Raw genomic sequence first — 19,151 nt, 5'->3', positions numbered from 1 at the left:
AACCAGAGCCTAACCTAATGGAGCCTGACCTGGGGAAAAGATATAATCAACTTCAGTCCACTCTAAACATCCTGAGTGGAGAGAAAAAAAAATTAGAAACACTTGTAAAGTTCACAGTCCAGAGACAAAGGCTCATTAAAAGATTGATCTTACTATGTATTATCATATTAATCATACAATATGCTCCCTCTTCTCCCAACTCACTACTAAAGACACATTTATAGCAGTTCCTTTTAACTGGTCCATCATATGTGGTTATCAAGAAAAAATTACAAGGCATACCAAAGGCAAAGCATCCTCACAGTTTGAAAAGACAGAGCAAACATAAGAACCAGACATTCAGGGAGGCTGAAATTGTCAGGCCAGAAGCTCAAAACGATTGTGAGTAATACACAAAGTGCTCTAATGTAAGAACAGATTGGCAACATAAGCAGAAGAGGTGAAAATTCTAAGAAAGAACCAGAGAGAAACGCTACAGATCAAAAACACTGTAACAAAAATGAAGAAAACCTTTGATGGAATGCCCACTCTTGCCCTATTATTCAATATAGTTTTGGAAGTCTTACCCATGGAAATCAGAGAATAAAAAACAATAAAGAAATCCAGATTGGAAAGAAGAAATAAAACTGTTACAGTTTGCAGATGACATGATACTATATATAGAAAACCCTGAAAACAGAAAACGTCTATCAGTCCTCATCAATGAGACTGGTAAAGTTGCAGGATAAGCAATTAATACACAAAAATTTCTTGCATTTCTATGCATTAGCAGCAAAAGCTCAGAAAGAGAAACCAAGGAAACAATTTCATTTACCATCATATTAAAAAGAATAATAAATGATATTCTAGACCAAACAGTGGAAACGGTGTCAGACTTTATTTTGGGGGGTTCCAAAATCACTGCAGATGCTGATTGCAGCCATGAAATTAAAAGACACTTACTCCTTGGGAGGAAAGTTATGACTGACATAGATAGCATATTAAAAAGCAGAGACATTACTTTGCCAACAAGGGTCCATCTAGTCAAGGCTATGGTTTTTCCAGTGGTCATGTATGGATGTGAGAGTTGGACTGTGAAGAAAGCTGATCACCGAAGAATTGATGCTTTTGAACTGTGGTGTTGACGAAGACTCTTGAGAGTTCCTTGGACTGCAAGGAGATCCAACCAGTCCATCCTAAAGGAGATCAATCCTGGGTGTTCATTGGAAGGACTGATGCTAAAGCTGAAACTCCAATACTTTGGCCACCTCATGTGAAGAGTTGACTCATTGGAAAAGACTCTGATGCTGGGAGGGATTGGGGGCAGAAGAAGAAGGGGACAACAGAGAATGAGATGGCTGGATGGCATCACCGACTCGATGGAGGTGAGTTTGAGTGAACACCGGGAGTTGGTGATGGACAGGGAGGCCTGGCGTGCTGTGATTCATGGGGTCGGAAAGAGTCGGACACGACTGAGCAACTGAACTGAACTGAACTGAAACCAAATGGACTTAAACAAATTCTATCCAAAACCGGAGAAATATGCATTTTTTACAAGTACACAGCAAACAGTCTCCAGGATAGATTGCAAGTCTCAGTAAATCTAAGAAAACTGAAATCATATCAAGCATATTTGTTGACTATAACACTGTGGCAAAAGAAATTATATATAAGTAAAAAAAAAAAAAAACCTGCAAAAAACATGAAAGTGTTAAAGCTAAACAATATGCTACTAGATAACTGATGAATCACTGAAGAAATCACAAAAGCAATCATATATATTACCTGAAAACAAAAACACAATGATCCAAAATCTAGGATATAGCGAAAGCAGTTCTAAGACGAAAGTTTATAGAGATAAAAATCTACCAAAGGAAACAAGAACTACCTCAAAATATCAATCCAACCATATCTTAAAAGAAACTAGAGAAAGAGGGTTTCCCTGGTGGCTGAGGATGGTAAAGAATCTGTTTGCCAATTCAGGAGACTTGGTTCGATTCCTGGCTTGGGACGATCCCCTGGAGAAGGCAAAGGCAACCCACTCTGTTACTCTTGCCTGGAAAATCCCATGGACAGGGAAGCATGGTAGGCTACAGTCCATGCAGTTGCAAAGAGTCAAACAAGACTGAGTGACTTCTTTTTCACTCTTATTTTTTGGAGAAGGGAATGACTTCCTGCTTCAGTATGCTTGCCTGGAGAATTCCCTGGACAAAGGAGCCTGATGGGCTACAGTCCATAGGGTCACAAAGAGTAGGACAGGATTGAGTGACTAGCAGTTGCACTTTCAAAGTTGGTATTAGGGGAAGAATCATTAAGATCAGAGAAGAAATAAATGAAAAATCTAAATATAAATTAATAAAAAGATCAAGGAATGGAAAATAAGTCACAACTGACATGAAGATATACAAAGGATCATAAAAGATCACTACAGGTATATATCAACAAAATGGACAACAGAGAAGGAATGGACAAATTCCACTCAATAATACATAATAAGGGTTATAAACCATGATTAAGTGGGATTTATTCCAGGGATGCAATGATTCAATATCCAGAAATCAATGTGATACACTATATTAACAAATGGAAGGATAAAAATAAATGACATGGTTATCTTAATAATTGCAAAAAAAACATTTGAAAAAATTCAATATCTATTCATTAGAAAAAAATCTCAAAGATGTTGTCGAGGGAACATATCTAAATATAATAAAGGCCATTTATGGCAAACCATAGCTAATGGCATACTCAACAGTGAAAAGCTGAAAGACTTTCCTGTAACATCAGAAACAAAACAAGGATGCTCACTCTGTTACTTTTATTTAGCATAGTATTGAAAGTCCTAGCCAAAGCAATCAAAAAAGAAAAAGAAAGAGCATCCAAACTGGAAGGAAAGAAGTAAAACTGTCATTTGCAATGATAAAACACTATATATAGAAAACCCTAAAATCTCCACCAAAAAACTATTAGAACTAATCAATGAATTCAGTAAATTTTCAGGATACAAGGTTAGCATGAAAAAAAAAAAAAGTCACTTTTCTATACACTGGATCATAAACTATGAGAAAAAGAAAGCAAAGGGGAAATTCCATTTAAAATTATGTCAAAAAGAATAAAATCCCTAGGAATAAACTTAATGAAGGAGGTGAAAGACCTAGCCTGTGAAAACTATAGAACTTTGATCAGGAAATTGGACACGATATGAGGAAATTGAACACGATATAAAGAAATAGAAAGATACCCTATATTCATGGATTGGAAGAATTTATATTGTTAAAATATTCATATTACAGCAATCTACAGACAATGTAATTTTTATCAAAGGTTTTCATGAAGTTTTTCACAAAACTAAAATAAACAATCCTAAAATTTGTATGGAATCACAAAAGACCTCCAAATTTTCAAGGTAATCTTGAGAAAAAAAAAAAATCAAAGCTTGAAATGTCATACTCCCTGACTTCAGACTAACACAGAGCTACAGTAATCAAAACACCATGGTATTGGCACAAAAATAGACACATAAAATTACAGAGAGCCCAGAAATAAACCCACACAGTTATGGTTAATTAATCAATGATAAATCAGTCAAGAATATGCAATGGAAATAGGACAATCTCTTCAAGAAGTGATGCTGAGAAAACTGGACAGCTACATGTAAGAGTGAAATTAGAACACTATCTAAGACCATGTACAAAAAAAAACAACTCAAAATTAATTAAATATCTCAGTGTAAGATAAGTCATAAAACTCCTAGAATTGAACATACTAATGGATCTCTGAAATAAATAGGAGCAATATTTCACTTGACTATCACCTAAGGAACAAGAAACAAAAGCAAAAAATAAACATATTGGACCAAATTAAACTTAAAGAGTTTTGCACAGCAAATAACACCATTAACAGAATTAAAGGACAAGGAGAAAAGGAGAAAGAAAAGAAAGTGAAAGTGAAAGTCATTTCACATTGAGTGAAAGAAAGTATTTGCAAATGATATAAACAATAAGGGCTAAATAGCCAAAATATATGAACAGCTTATACAACTCAATATGAAAAAAACAAAAAGAATTTAAACATGGACAGAAAACTTGAACAGACAATTTTACAAAGACAATATACAGAGGGCCAACAGGCACATGAAAAAATGCTCAGCATTGCCAATCATCAGAGAAGCACAAATTAAAATCACAATGAGCTATCATTTCATACCTGTCAAAACGGCTATCATCGAAGTGTCTACAGATAACAAATGTAGGCATGGAGGTGAAGAAAAGACAAAACCAGCACAAAACCACAAAATCAGTAAATTGGAATGTAAATGGATGCAGCTACTATGGAAAACAATAACCAAAATCTTCAAAAACCTAAAAATAAAGCCATTGTATGCATTAGCAATCCCACTGCTGGGTTTATAACCAAAGAGGGAAAAAAAGCTTTAATTCAAAAAGGTAAATACATCCCGTGTTCATAGTAGTATTGTTTGGAATAGCCAAGATATGGAGACAACCTAAGTATTTACCAACAGATGGATGGATAAAGAAGATCAGCGTATGTGTGTGTGTATGTGTGTATACTTATACACAGTGCAATACACACAAACACACAGTGGAATATTATTCAGCCATAAATAAGAATGAAATTTTGCCATTTGCATCAATGTAGATAGACCTAGAGTATATTATACTTAATGAAATAAGTAGGAGAAAGACAAATATTCTTATCACTTTTCAGTTCAGTCATTCAGTCATTTCCAACTCTTTGCGACCCCATGAATTGCAGCACACCAGGCATCCCTGTCCATTCTAACTTCTGGAGTTCACTCAAACTGCTGTACATCGAGTCGGTGATGCCATCCAGCCATCTGATGCTCTGTCATCCCCTTATCCTCCTGCCCCCAATCCCTCACAGCATCAGAGTCTTTTCCAATGAGTCAACACTTCGCATGAGGTGGCCAAAGTATTGGAGTTTCAGCCTTAGCATCAGTCCTTCCAATGAACACCCAGGATTGACCTCCTTTAGAATGGACTGGTTGCATCTCCTTGCAGTACAAGGGACTCTCAAGTCTTCTCCAGCACCACAGTTCAAAAGCATCGATTCTTCGGCGATCAGCTTTCTTCACAGTCCAACTCTCACATCCATACATGATACATGACCACTGGAAAAACCATAGCCTTAACTAGACAAATCTAAAAAATTAAATGAGTGAATTTATATAATAAAACAGAAACATGCAGATATATAGAGAGAAAATACGGGTTACTGGTGCAAAGAAAAAGAGGGAAAAATTAGAATGGGAAAACTAGAGATCTCTTCAAGAAATTTAGAGATACCAAGGGAAAATTTCATGCAAAGATGGGCACAAAATGACAGAAATGGTTTGGACCTAACAGAAGCAGAAGATATTAAAGAGGTGTCAACAATACACAGAAGAATTATACAAAAAAGACCTTCACAGCCCAGATAATCACAATGGTGTGTGATCACTCACCAAGAGCCAGGCATCCTGGAATGTAAAGTCAAGCAGGCCTTAGGAAGCATCACTATGAACAAAGCTAGAGGAGGTGATGGAATTCCAGTTGAGCTATTTCAAGTCCTGAAAGATGATGCTGTGAAAGTGTTGCACTCAATATGACATCAAATTTGGAAAACTCATCAGTGGCCACAGGACTGGAAAATGTCAGTCTTCTTTCCAATCCCAAAGAAAGGCAATGCCAAAGAATGCTCAAACTACCACACAAATACATTCATCTCGCACACTAGTAAAGTCAAGCTCAAAATTCTCCAAGCCAGGCTTCAGCAATACAAGAACCACAAAGTTCTAGATATTCAAGCTGGATTTAGAAAAGGTAGAGGAACCAAAGATCAAGTTGCCAACATCTGCTGGATCATTGAAAAAGCAAAAGGGTTCCAGAAAAATATCTTTCTGCTTTATTGACTATGCCAAAGCCTTTGACTGTGTGGATCACAATAAACTGTGGGAAGTTCTGAAAGAGATGGGAATACCAGACCACCTGACCTGCCTCTTGAGAAACCTGTATGCAGGTCAGGAAGCAACAGTTAGAACTGGACATGGAACAACAGACTGCTTCCAATAGGAAAAGGAGTATGTCAAGGCTCTATATTATCACCTGCTTATTGGTGGCTAAGATGGTAAAGCGTCTGTCTGTGATGCAGGAAATCCGGGTTCGATCCCTGGGTCAGGAACATCCCCTGGAGAAGGAAATGGCAACCCACTCCAGTACTTTTGCCTGGAAAATCCCATGGACAGAGGAGCATGGTAGGCTGTAGTCCATGGGTTTGCTACGAGCCAGACACGACTGAGCGACTTCACTTCATGCAGAGTTCATCATAAGAAACACTGGACTGGATGAAGCACAAGCTATAGTCAACATTGCCAGGAGAAATATCAGTAACCTCAGATATGCAGATGACACCACCCTTATGGCAGAAAGTGAAGAAGAACTAAAAAGCCTCTTGATGAAAGTGAAAGAGGAGAGTGAAAAAGCTGGCTTAAAACTCAACGTTCAGCAAACTAAGATCATGGTATCCGGTCCCATCACTTCATGGCAAGTAGATGGGGAAACAGTGGAAACAGTGACAGACTTTATTTTGGGGAGGCTCCAAAATCACTGCAGATGGTGATTGCAGCCATAAAATTAAAGGTGCTTAGTCCTTGAAAGAAAAGGCATGACCAACCTAGACAGCATATTAAAAAGCAGAGACATTACTTTGCCAACAAAATCCATCTAGTCAAGGCTATGGTTTTTCCAGTAGTCATGTATGGATGTGAGAGTTGGACTATAAAGAAAGCTGAGCACCAAAGAATTGATGCTTTGAACTGTGGTGTTAGAGAATACTCTTGAGAATCCCTTGGACTGCAAGCAGATCCAATCAGTTCATCCTAAAGGAAATCAGTCCTGAATATTCATTGGAAGGACTGATGTTGAAGTTGAAACTCCAATACTTTGGCCACCTGATGTAAAGAACTGACTCATTGGAAAACACTCTGATGCTGGGAAAGATTGAAGGTGGGAGGAGAAGGGGACGACAGAGGATAAGATGGCTGGATGGCATCACTGACTCATTGGACATGAGTTTGAGTAAACTCTGGGAGTTGGTGATGGACAGGGAGGCCTGGATTGCTGCAGTCCATTGGGTCACAAAGAGTCAGACACGATTGAGCGACTGAACTGAACTGAAGTAATGAAAAGCAGATGAACAGAGACAGGGATATATGTTTAAGAGAGATAAAATATTAGGTATAAAGTAGATAAGTAACAAGGATTTATCATTCAACACAGGGAAATATAGCCATTATTTTGTAGTAACTTTAAATGGCTTATGATCTCTTAAATGCTGAATTATAATACTATACACATGAAGCTAATGTGATATCATAAATCAACAATCCTTCAATAAAAATTTTAAAAACAGTAAAATAGGGTCATATCTTGTGAAATCATCGGTAGTCCCTTGCAATATGTACAGTTTTTCTTTTTTATTATTTAGTTTTTAATTGAAGGATAATTGTTTTACATAATTTTGTTACTTTCTGTCAAACTTCAACATGAGTCAACCATAGATATACATATATCCCCTCCCTTTTGAATCTTCCTTCCATCTTCCTTCCCATTGCTCCCCTCTGGGTTGATACAAATCCCCTGTTTGAGTTTCCTGAGACATACAGCATATTCCCGTTGGCTATCTATTTTATATATGATAGTGTAAGTTTTCATGTTACTCTTTCCATACATCTCACCCTCTCCTCCCTTCTCCCCACTTCCGTAAGTCTATTCTCTATATCTATTTATCCACTACTGCCCTGTAAATAAATTCTTCAGTCCAATTTTTCTAGATTCCAAATATATATTTTAGAATATATTTATATTTCTCTTTTTTACTTACTTCACTCTGTATAACAGGTTCTAGGTTGATCCACCTAATTAGGACTAACTCAAATGTGTTCCTTTTTATGGCTGAGAATTTTCCATTTCATATATGTACAACTTCTTTATCCATTCATCACTTGATGGACATCTAGGTTGCTTCCATGTTCCAGCTATTGTAAATACTGCTGCAATAAACAATGGGATACATGTGTCTTTTTCAATTTTGGTTTCCTCAGGGTATCTGCCTAGGAGTGGGATTGCTGGGTAATATGGTAGTTTTATTCCTAATCTTTTAAGGAATCTCCATAACATCTTCCATAGAGGCTGTATCAATTTACATTCCCACCTACAGTGCAAGAGTGTTTCCTTTAGTCCTCTCCAACATTTATTGTTTGTAGAATTTTTGATGATGGCCATTCTGACTGGTGTGCTGCTGCTGCTGCTGCTAAGTCGCTTCAGTCATGTCCGACTCTGTGCGACCCCATAAATGGCAGCCTACCAGGCTCTGCCGTCCCTGGGATTCTCCAGGCAAGAACACTGGAATGGGTTGCCATTTCCTTCTCCAATGCGTGAAAGTGAAAAGTGAAAGTTAAGTCGCTCAGTCATGTCTGACTCTTAGCAACCCCATGGACTGTAGCCCACCAGGCTCCTCTGTCCATGGGATTTTCCAGGCAAGAGTACTGGAGTGGAGTGCCATTCCCTTCTCCTGACTGGTGTGAGTTGACATCTTATTGTAGTTTTGATTTGCATTTTTCTAATAATGACTGATGTTGAGCATCTTTTCATGTGTTTTTTTAGCCATCTGTATGCCTTCTTTCGGAGAAGGCAATGGCAAGCCACTCCAGTACTCTTGCCTAGAAAATCGCATGGACAGAGGAGCCTGGTGGGCTGCAGTCCATGGGGTCGCTACTAGTCGGACACGACTGACCGACTTCACTTTCACTTTTCACTTTCATACATTGGAGAAGGAAATGGCAACCCACTCCGATGTTCTTGCCTGGAGAATCCCAGGGACGGTGGAGCCTGGTCGGCTGCCGTCTATGGGGTCGAACAGAGTCGGACACGACTGAAGCGACTTAGCAGCAGCAGCAGCAGCATGCCTTCTTTGGAGAAATGTCTGTGTAGGTCTTTTCCCCACTTTCTGAATGGGTTGATTATATCTGGTATGGATTGAATGAGCTGCTTTTATTTTTGAAAATTAATCCTTTGTCAGTTGTTTTACTTGCTATTATTTTCTCCCATTCTAAAGGTTATCTTTTCACCTTGCTTATAGTTTCCTTTGCAGTACAAAATCTTTTAAGTTTAATCAGGTTCCATTTGCTTACTTTTGGATTTAATTCCATTACTCTAGGAGGTGGGTCATAGAGCATCTTGCTCTTATTTATGTCATCGAGTGTTCTGCCTATGTTTTCCTCTAAGAGTTTATATAGTTTCTGGTCATACATTGAGATCTTTAGTCCAGTTTGAGTTTATCTTTGTGTATGATGTTAAGAAGTGTTCTAATTTCATTCTTTTACATCTAGCTGTCCAGTTTTCCTAGCACCATTTATTGAAGAGGCTTTCTTTGACCCATTGCATATTCTTGCCTCCTTTGTCAAAAATAAGGTTCCCATGGGTGTATGTGTTTATTTCCGGGCTTTCTATCTTCTTCCTTTGGTCTATATTTTTGTTTTTATGCCAGTTCCATACTGTCTTGATGACTGTAGCTTTTTAGTATCATCTGAAGTCAGGAAGATTGATTCCTTCAGCTCCATTCTATCTCAAGAGTGCTTTGGCTATTCAAGGTCTTTTGTATTTCCATATGAATTGTGAAATTTTATTTCTAGTTCTATGAACAATGCCATTGGTAATTTGATGGTGAACGTGTTGAAGCTGTAAATTGTATTTGGTAGTACAGTCATTTCACAATATTGATTCTTCCTACCCAGGAACATGGAATATCTCTCCATCTGTTTATGTCGCTTTTGATGTCTTTCATTGTTGTCTTATAATTTTCTGTATACAATTCTTTTGTCTCCTTAGGTAAGTTTATTCCTAGATATTAAATTATTTTTGTTGCAATGGTGAATAGAATTTATTCCTTAATTTCTTTTTCTGATTTTTCATTGTTAGTATATAGAAATGCAAGTGATTTCTGTGTATTGAGTTTGAATCCTGCAAATTTGCTACATTCACTGATTAGTTCTACTAGTTTTCTGGTACTATCTTTAGTGTTTTCTATGTGCAGTATCATGTCACCTGCAAACAGTGAGAGCTTTACTTCTTCTTTTCTTATCTGAATTCCTTTTATTTCTTTTTCTTCTCTGATAGCAGATAGGACTTCCATAACTATGCTGAATAATAGTGGTGAGAGTGGACACCCTTGTCTTGTTCCTGATCTTAGGGGAAATGTTCCTGATCTTAGCAGGAACTGAAAGCATTTTTCACCATTGAGAATAATGCTTGCTATAGGCTTATCATATATGGCCTTTAGTATGCTGAGGTAGATTCCTTCTATGCCCATTTCTTGAAGAATTTTAATCATAAATGGGTGCTGAATTTTGTCAAAGTCTTTTTCTGCATCTATGGGATTTTCTGTGGTTTTTATCTTTCAATTTGTTAATATGGTGTATCACATTGATTGATTTCCATATATTGAAGAATCCTTGCATCCCTGGAATAAACTCAACTTCATCAAGGTGTGTGAGCTTTTTGATGTGTTGCTGAATTCTGTTTGCTAAAATTTTGTTGAGGATATTGGCATCTATGTTCATCAGTGATACTGGCGTGTAGTTTTCTTTCTTTGTTGTTGTCTTTGTCTGGTTTTGGTATCAGGGTGATGGTGGTCTCATAGAATGAGTTTGGAAGCATTCCTTCCTCTGCAATATTTTTAAAGAGTTCTAGCAATATAATCCCCTGGAGAAGGAAATGGTAACCCACTCCAGTATTCTTGTCTAGAGAATCCCATGGACAGAGAAGCCTGGTAGGCTACAGTCCACGGGGTCACAAAGAGTCGGACACGACTGAGCGCCTTCACCACCACCACCACCAGAAATATAATCATTAGCTCCTCTCTAAATGTTTGATAGAATTCTCCTGGGAAGGCATCTGGTCCTGGGATTTGTTTTTTAAGGAGATTTTTATCACAGCTTCAATTTCAGTGTTTGTAATCGGGTTGCTCATAATTTCTATTTCTTCCTGGTTCAGTCTTGGAAGATTGACTTTTCTAAGAATCTATCCATTCCTTCCAGGTTATCCATTTTATGGCCATATAGTTGTTGATAATAGTCTCTTTTAATCCTTTGTATTTCTGCATTGTCTGTTGTAACCTCTCCTTTTTCATTTCTAATTTTGTTGATTTGATTCTTCTTTCTTTCGCTCTTGATGAGTCTGGCTAAAGGCTTGTCAATTTTGTGTATCTTCTCAAAGAACTAGCTTTTGGTTTTATTAAACTTTACTATTGTCTCTTTCATTTATTTCTGCTCTGATTTTTATTATTTCTTTACTTCTACTAATTTTGAAGGTTTTTGTTCTTCTTTCTTTAAATGTTTTAGGTGTAAAGTTAGGTTTTTCAATTCGATGTTTTCTTGTTTCTTGAGGTAGGATTGTATTGCTATAAACTTCCCTCATAGGTTTTGAGTTGTGTTTTCACTTTCATTTGTTTCTAGAATTTCTTTTTTATTTCCCTTTTGATTTTGTGAGTCACCTGTTTGTTACTTAGAAATGTAATGCTTAATCTCCATGTGTTTGTATTTCTTTTCTTATAATTGATATCTAGTCTCATAGAGTTGTAGTCAGAGAAGATGCCTGCTATGATTTCAATTTTCTTACATTTACTGAGGTTTTGCTTTGTGACCCAAGACTAGTCTATCCTGGAGAATGTTCCATGTACACTTGAGAAGATGTATTCTCTGAATTTGGAGGACTGTCCTGAAGATATCAATGAGATCCATCTCATCAAATGTATCATTTAAGACTTGTGGTTCCTTATTAATTTTCTGTTTTGATGATCTGTCCATTGGTGTGAGTGGGGTGTTAACGTCTCCTACTATTATTGTGTTACCATAAATTTCTCCTTTTGTGTCTGTTGGTCATTGTCTTATGTATTGAGGTGCTCCTATGTTGGGTGCAGAGATATTTACAATTATTATATCTTCTTCTTGGATTGATCCTTTGATCATTATGTAGTATCCTTCCTTGTAATATTCCTTATTTTAAGGTCTATTTATTCTAATATCAGGATTGCTACTCCAGCTTTCTTTTGCTTGCCTTCTGCATGGAATGTATTTTTCCATCCTCTCACTTTCAGTCTATATATATCTTTAGGTCTGAAGTGGGTTTCTTGTCGACAGATTATATATATGGGTTTTGTTTTTGTATCCATTCAGCCACTATTTGTCTTTTGGTTGAAGCCTTTAATCCATTTACCATTTCAGTTGAGTTCAGTGCAGTTGCTCAGTCATGTCCGACTCTTTGCAACCCCATGAATCACAGCACACCAGGCCTCCCTGTCCATCACCAACTCCCGGAGTTCACTAAAACTCACGTCCTTCGAGTCAGTGATGCCATCCAGCCATCTCATTCTCTGTTGTCCCCTTCTCCTCCCACCCCCAATCCCTCCCACCATCAGAGTCTTTTCCAGTGAGTCAACACATCGCATGAGGTGGCCAAAGTGTTGGAGTCTCAGCTTTAGCATCAGTCCTTCCAATGAACACCCAGGACTGATCTACTTTAGAATGGACTGGTTGGGTCTCCTTGCAGTCCAAGGGACTCTCAAGAGTCTTCTCCAACACCACAGTTAAAAAGCATCAGTTCTTTGGCGATCAGCTTTCTTCACAGTCCAACTCTCACATCCATACATGACCACAGGAAAAACCATAGCCTTGACTGGACGGACCTTTGTTGACAAAGTAATGCCTCTGCTTTTTAATATGCTATCTAGGTTGGTCATAACTTTCCTTCCAAGGAGTAAGCGTCTTTTAATTTCATGGAAGCAATCTGCATCTTCGGTGAGCCCCAAAAAATAAAGTCTGACACTGTTTCCCCATCTATTTCCCATGAAGTGATGGGACCAGATGCCATGATCTTTGTTTTCTGAATGTTGAGCTTCAAGTCAACATTTTCACTCTCTTCTTTCATTTTCATCAAGAGGCTTTTGAGTTCCTCTTCACTTTCTGCCATAAGGGTGGTGTCATCTGCATATCTGAGGTTATTGATATTTCTCCTGGCAATCTTGATTCCAGCTTGTGCTTCTTCCAGCCCAGCATTCCTCATGATGTACTCTGCATATAAGTTAAATAAGCAGGGTGACAATATACAGCCTTGACGAACTCCTTTTCCTATTTGGAACCAGTCTGTTGTCCAATGTCCAGTTCTAACTGTTGCTTCCTGACCTGCATACAGGTTTCTCAACAGGCAGGTCAGGTGGTCTGGGTTTCCCATCTCTTTCAGAATTTTCCACAGTTTATTGTGATCCACACAGTCAAAGGCTTTGGCATAGTCAATGAAGCAGAAATAGATGTGTTTCTGGAACTCTCTTGCTTTCTCCATGATCCAGCGGATGTTGGCAATTTGATCTCTGGTTTCTCTGCCTTTTCTAAAAACAGCTTGAACATCTGGAAGTTCACGTTTCACATATTGCTGAAGCCTGGCTTGGAGAATTTTGAGCATGACTTTACTAGCGTGTGAGATGAGTGCAATTGTGCGGTACTTTGAGCATTCTTTGTCATTGCCTTTCTTTAGGATTGGAAAGAAGACTGACCTTTTCCAGTCCTGTGGCCACTGCTGAGTTTTCCAAATTTGCTGGCATATTGAGTGCAGCACTTTCATAGCATCATCTTTCAGGATTTGAAATAGCTCAACTGGAATTCCATCACCTCCACTAGCTTTGTTCGTAGTGATGCTTTCTAAGGCCCACTTGACTTCACATTCCAAGATGTCTGGCTCTAGGTCAGTGATCACACCATCATATTATCTTGGTCGTGAAGATCTTTTTTGTAGAGCTCTTCTGTGTATTCTTGCCACCTCTGCTTAATATCTTCTGCTTCTGTTAGGTCCATACCATTTCTGTCCTTTATCGAGCCCAGCTTTGCATGAAATGTTCCCTTGGAATCTCTAATTTTCTTGAAAAGATCTCTTGTTTTTCCTATTCTGTTTTTTTTTTCCTCTAATTCTTTGCATTGATTGCTGAGGAAGGCTTTCTTATCTCTCCTTGCTATTCTTTGGAACTCTGCATTCAGTTGCTTATATCTTTCCTTTTCTCCTTTGCTTTTCAAGTCTTTTTTTTTTTTTCACAGCTGTTTGTAAGGCCTTCTCAGACAGCCATTTTGCTTTTTGGCTGTTCTTTTCCATGGGGATGGTCTTCGTCCCTGTCTCCTGTACAATGTCACGAATGTCCTTCCAAAGTTCATCAGGCACTCTATCTATCAGATCTAGTCCCTTACATCTATTTCTCACTTACACTATATAATCATAAGGGATTTGATTTAGGTCATATCTGAATGGTCTAGTGGTTTTCCCTACTGTCTTCAATTTCAGTCTGAATTTGGCAATAAGGAGTTCATGATCTCAGCCACAGTCAGCTCCTGGTCTTGTTTTTGCTAACTGTATAGAGCTTCTCCATCTTTGGCTGCAAAGAATATAATCATTCTGATTTTGGTGTTGAGCATCTGGTAATGTCCATGTGTAGAGTCTTCTCTTGTGTTGTTGGAAGAGGTATTTGCTATGACCGGTGCGTTCTTTTGGCAAAACTCTATTAGCATTTACCCTGCTTCATTCTGTGCTCCAAGGCCAAATTTGCCTGTTACTCCAGGTGTTTCTTGAATTCCTGCTTTTGCATTCTAGTCCCCTTAATGAAAAGGACATCTTTTTTTGGTGTTAGTTCCAAAAGGGGTCTTGTAGGTCTTCATAGAACCATTCACCTTCAGCTTCTTAAGCGTTACCAGTTGGGGCATAGGCTTGAATTACTATAATATTGAATGGTTTGCCTTGGAAACGAACAGAAATCATTCTGTCATTTTGAAAATTGCATTCAAGTACTGCATTTCGGACTCTTCTGTTGACCATGATGGCTACTCCATTTCTTCTAAGGGATTCCTGCCCACAGTAGTAGATATAATGGTCATCTGTGTTAAATTCACCCATTGTAGTCCATTTTAGTTCACTGATTCCTAGAATGTCGACATTCACTCTTGCCATCTCCTGTTTGACCACTTCCAATTTGCCTTGATTCATGGACCTAACATTCCAGGTTCCTATGCAATGTTGCTCTTGCCGCACCGTTTAAAGTAATTATTGATATATGTTCCTACTGCCATTTACTTCATGGTTTTGGGTTGATTTTGTAGATCTTTTTTCTTCTCTTGTATTTCTTGACTATATAAGTCCTTTTAACATTTGTTGTAAAGCTAGTTTGGTGGTACTGAAGTCTCTTAACTTTTGTTTGTCTGAAAGGCTTTTGATTTCTCCATCATTTCTAAATGAGTCCCTTGCCAGGTAGAGTAGTCTTGGTTTTAGATTTTCCCTTTCAGTACTTTAAATATATTGTGCCATTTCCTTCTGGTCTGAAGAGTTTCTGCTGAAAAGTCAGCTGTTAAGCATACGGGGTTTCCCTTGTATGTTTCTTGTTGCTTTTCCCTTGCTGGTTTTAATATTCTTTGTGCTTAATCTTTTTTGTTTGATTAGTATGTGTCTTGGTGTGTTTCTCCTTGGATTTTTCCTATATGGGACTCTTTTTGCCTCTTGGAGTTGAATGACTATTTCCTTTTCCATGTTGGGTAAATTTTTAACTATACTCTCTTCAAAAATTTTCTCATACCCTTTCTTTTTCTCTTCTTCTTCTGGGACCCCGATAATTCGACTGTTTGTGTGTTTGATATTGTCCCAGAAGCCTCTGATACTATCCTCAGTTCTTTACATCATTTTCACTTTATTCTGCTCTTCAGAATTTATTTCCACCATTATATCTTCCAGCTCATTGATTCATTCTTCTGCTTCAGATATTCTGCTATTGATTCCTTCTAGAGTATTTTTAATTTCAGTAATTGTGTTGTTTTTCTCTGTATGTTTATTCTTTAATTCCTCTAGGCCTTTGTTAATTGATTCTTGCATTTTCTCCATTCTCTTTTCAAGGTCTTTGATCATCTTTACTGTCATTACTCTGAATTCTTTTTCAGGTAGTTTGCCTATCTCCTCTTCATTTATTTGGACTTCTGTGTTTCTAGTTTGTTTCTACATTTGTGTAATATTTCTCTGCCTTTCCATTAGCTTTTTTTTTTTTTTTAACTTATTGTGTTTGAGGTCTCCTTTCTAACACTTCAAGGCTGTATTCTTTCTTCTTTTTGGTTTCTGCCCTGCGAAGAGTTGACTCACTGGAAAAGACTCTGATGTTGGGAGGGATTGGGGGCGGGAGGAGACAGGGATGACAGAGAATGAGATGGCTGGATGGCATCACCGATTCGATGGACATGAGTTTGAGTGAACTCCGGGAGTTGGTGATGGACAGGGAGGCCTGGCATGCTGTGATTCATGGGGTCGCGGAGAGTTGGACATGACTGAGCGACTGAACTGAACTGAACTGAAGCTTGGTCCAGTGGCTTGTGTAGGCTTCATATAGGGCAAGCTTTGTGTTAAGTTTCTGTTTGTTTTTTTGTTTGTTTGTTTTTCCTTGGATGGGCAAGGATGAGTGAAGTGGTAATCCTGTCTGCTGATAATTGGATTTATATTTCTGTTTTGTTTGTTGTTTAGATGAGGTGTCCTGCACAGGATGCTGCTGGTGGTTGGGTGATTCAGGGTCTTGATTCAAGTGGTTTCCTTTGTGTGAGTTCCTACTATTTGATACTCCCTAGGGTTAGCTCTCTGGTAGTCTAGGGCCTTGGAGTCAGTGAGCCCACTCCAAAGGCTCAGGGCTGATATCTGGTCAGGAATGAAGATATCACAAGTGAATTGTTATGGCATTCAGTTCAGTTCAGTCGCTCAGTTGTATCCGACTCTCCGCGACCCCATGAATCATAGCACGCCAGGCCTCCCTGTCCATCACCAATTCCCGGAGTACACTCAAACTCATGTCCACAGAGTCAGTGATGCCATCCAGCCATCTCATTCTCTGTCGTCCCCTTCGCCTCCCGCCCCCAACCTTTCCTAGCATCAGAGTCTTTTCCAGTGAGTCAACTCGTCGCATGAGGTGGCCAAAGTATTGCAGTTTCAGCTTTAGCATCAGTCCCTCCAATGAACACCCAGGATCGATCTACTTTAGAATGGACTGGTTGGATCTCCTTGCGGTACAATGGACTCTCAAGAGTCTTCTCCAGCACCACAGTTCAAAAGCATCGATTCTTCGGCGATCAGCTTTCTTCACAGTCCAACTCTCACATCCATACATGACCACGGGAAAACCATAGCCTTGACTAGACGGACCTTGTTTGACAAAGTAATGTCTCTGCTTTTTAGTATACTATCAAGGTTGGTCATAACTTTCCTTCCAAGGAGTAAATGTCTTTTAATTTCATGGCTGCAATCAGCATCTGCAGTGATTTTGGAGCCCCCCAAAATAAAGTCTGACACTGTTTCCACTGTTTTTCCATCTATTTCCCATGAAGTGATGGGACCAGATGCCATGATGTTTGTTTTCTGAATGTTGAGCTTCAAGCCAACCTTTTCACTCTCCTCTTTCACTTTCATCAAGAGGCTTTTGAGTTCCTCTTCACTTTCTGCCATAAGGGTAGTGTCATCTGCATATCTGAGGTTATTGATATTTCTCCCAGCAATCTTGATTCCAGCTTGTGCTTCTTCCAGCCCAGCGTTCCTCATGATGTACTCTGCATATAAGTTAAATAAGCAAGGTGACAATATACAACCCTGATGTAAACTTTTCCTATTTGGAACCAGTCTGTTGTTCCATGTCCAGTTCTGACTGTTGCTTCCTGACCTGCATACAGGTTTCTCAAGAGGCAGGTCAGGTGGTCTGGGATTCCCATCTCTTTCAGAATGTTCCACAGTTTATTGTGATTCACACAGTCAAAGGCTTTGGCATAGTCAATTGTTATGGCATTAAGTGAGATTAAAACAAGTACCCATAAATGAGAAACCAAAGATGAACCCCAGACAAATGGCAGTTACAAAATCAAGCAAATAATAATTAAAATAATAGCATATGAACAAATACCTATACAACCGTGAGCAAAGTCGAAACAGTCCAACAAAAATAAATTACAGTAGATTGACCTGGTAAGCAAAGGAAATTAAAAATAATATTTGCCAATGGGGAGCAAAACTAACTAAAGCACAAACTGGAAAACAAAACTAAAGCAAGGCACCAAGTGGGGAATAAAGCAATGTAAACAAAAAGAATAAACATGTTGAGAAGAAAGGAAAGAAAGCAATGAAAGAATAGATATGCAAAGTTAAAAAGAGGTAGATAAAGACTTATATACATTAAAGATTAGGTGCACAGGTTAAAGAACGGTAGGAAAAGAAAAGGAATAAATCTAGAAAAATAGTAATAGGTTAAAAAGCTTAAAAATTAAAGTTAAAAAAAAGAAAAAAGGAAAAAACAAAGGAAGAAGAAATAAATAAATAAAATAAAGGAAAACTCCTCAGAACAGCAAAAGCCCAATGTAGAGGCAGAGGTGTATGATAACTATAAAAAATGTGACTGAGAAAAAAAATAACCTCAAAAGCTTAATTAGATTTCATAATGCCAATAAAATAATCAACAACAATAGTAGAAGGGGGAGGGGAGAAGGGAAAAAATACAAGATACAGAACAAGTCAAAACATAATAATAAATGTTTTTCTTGTGTCACTGCTCTCAGAGTCCTTTGCCTCACTGCCAGTCACAGTCCACCTCACCTCCCTAGGATGCCCTCCAACACTGTGATGATCTCTGGACCTGCTGTGGGGACAGCTCAGATTCTAACCTGGTCCTACTCCTCTGTGTTCTTGCCTCCAGTGTCCAGAGCTATCAAAAATAGTGTGTTTTCTTTTGTGGTAGCTCTCAGTGTCCCTTTATGTATTCCATAGAAAGAGTCTGCCTGGTTGATTATGTAGTTGATTATGTAGATTTAATCTGCAGCTTGTACAGGTGGTGGTGAGGTTTTGGGTCTTCTTCTGTAGCCACACTGCCCCTGAGTTTCAATTGTTTTATTTCCACCTCTGCATGTGGATCATCCACTACAGTTCGCTCCTGAGGCTGCCCTGGAGGACTTGGATCTGCCTCAGTCAGGGGCAGGTGTGGAGGTGGTGCAGTTTCTTGGGCCAAAGGGGCTCTGGCAGCACCAGGTACTCAGGGGAGCTGGTGTCTAAGGCAGC

The sequence above is a fragment of the Moschus berezovskii genome, chromosome 5 (genome assembly GCF_049115385.1).
Source record: "Moschus berezovskii isolate FMDL1 chromosome 5, NW_MosBer_1.0, whole genome shotgun sequence".
Lineage (NCBI taxonomy): Eukaryota > Metazoa > Chordata > Mammalia > Artiodactyla > Moschidae > Moschus > Moschus berezovskii.
This window is presented reverse-complemented; position numbering follows the sequence as displayed.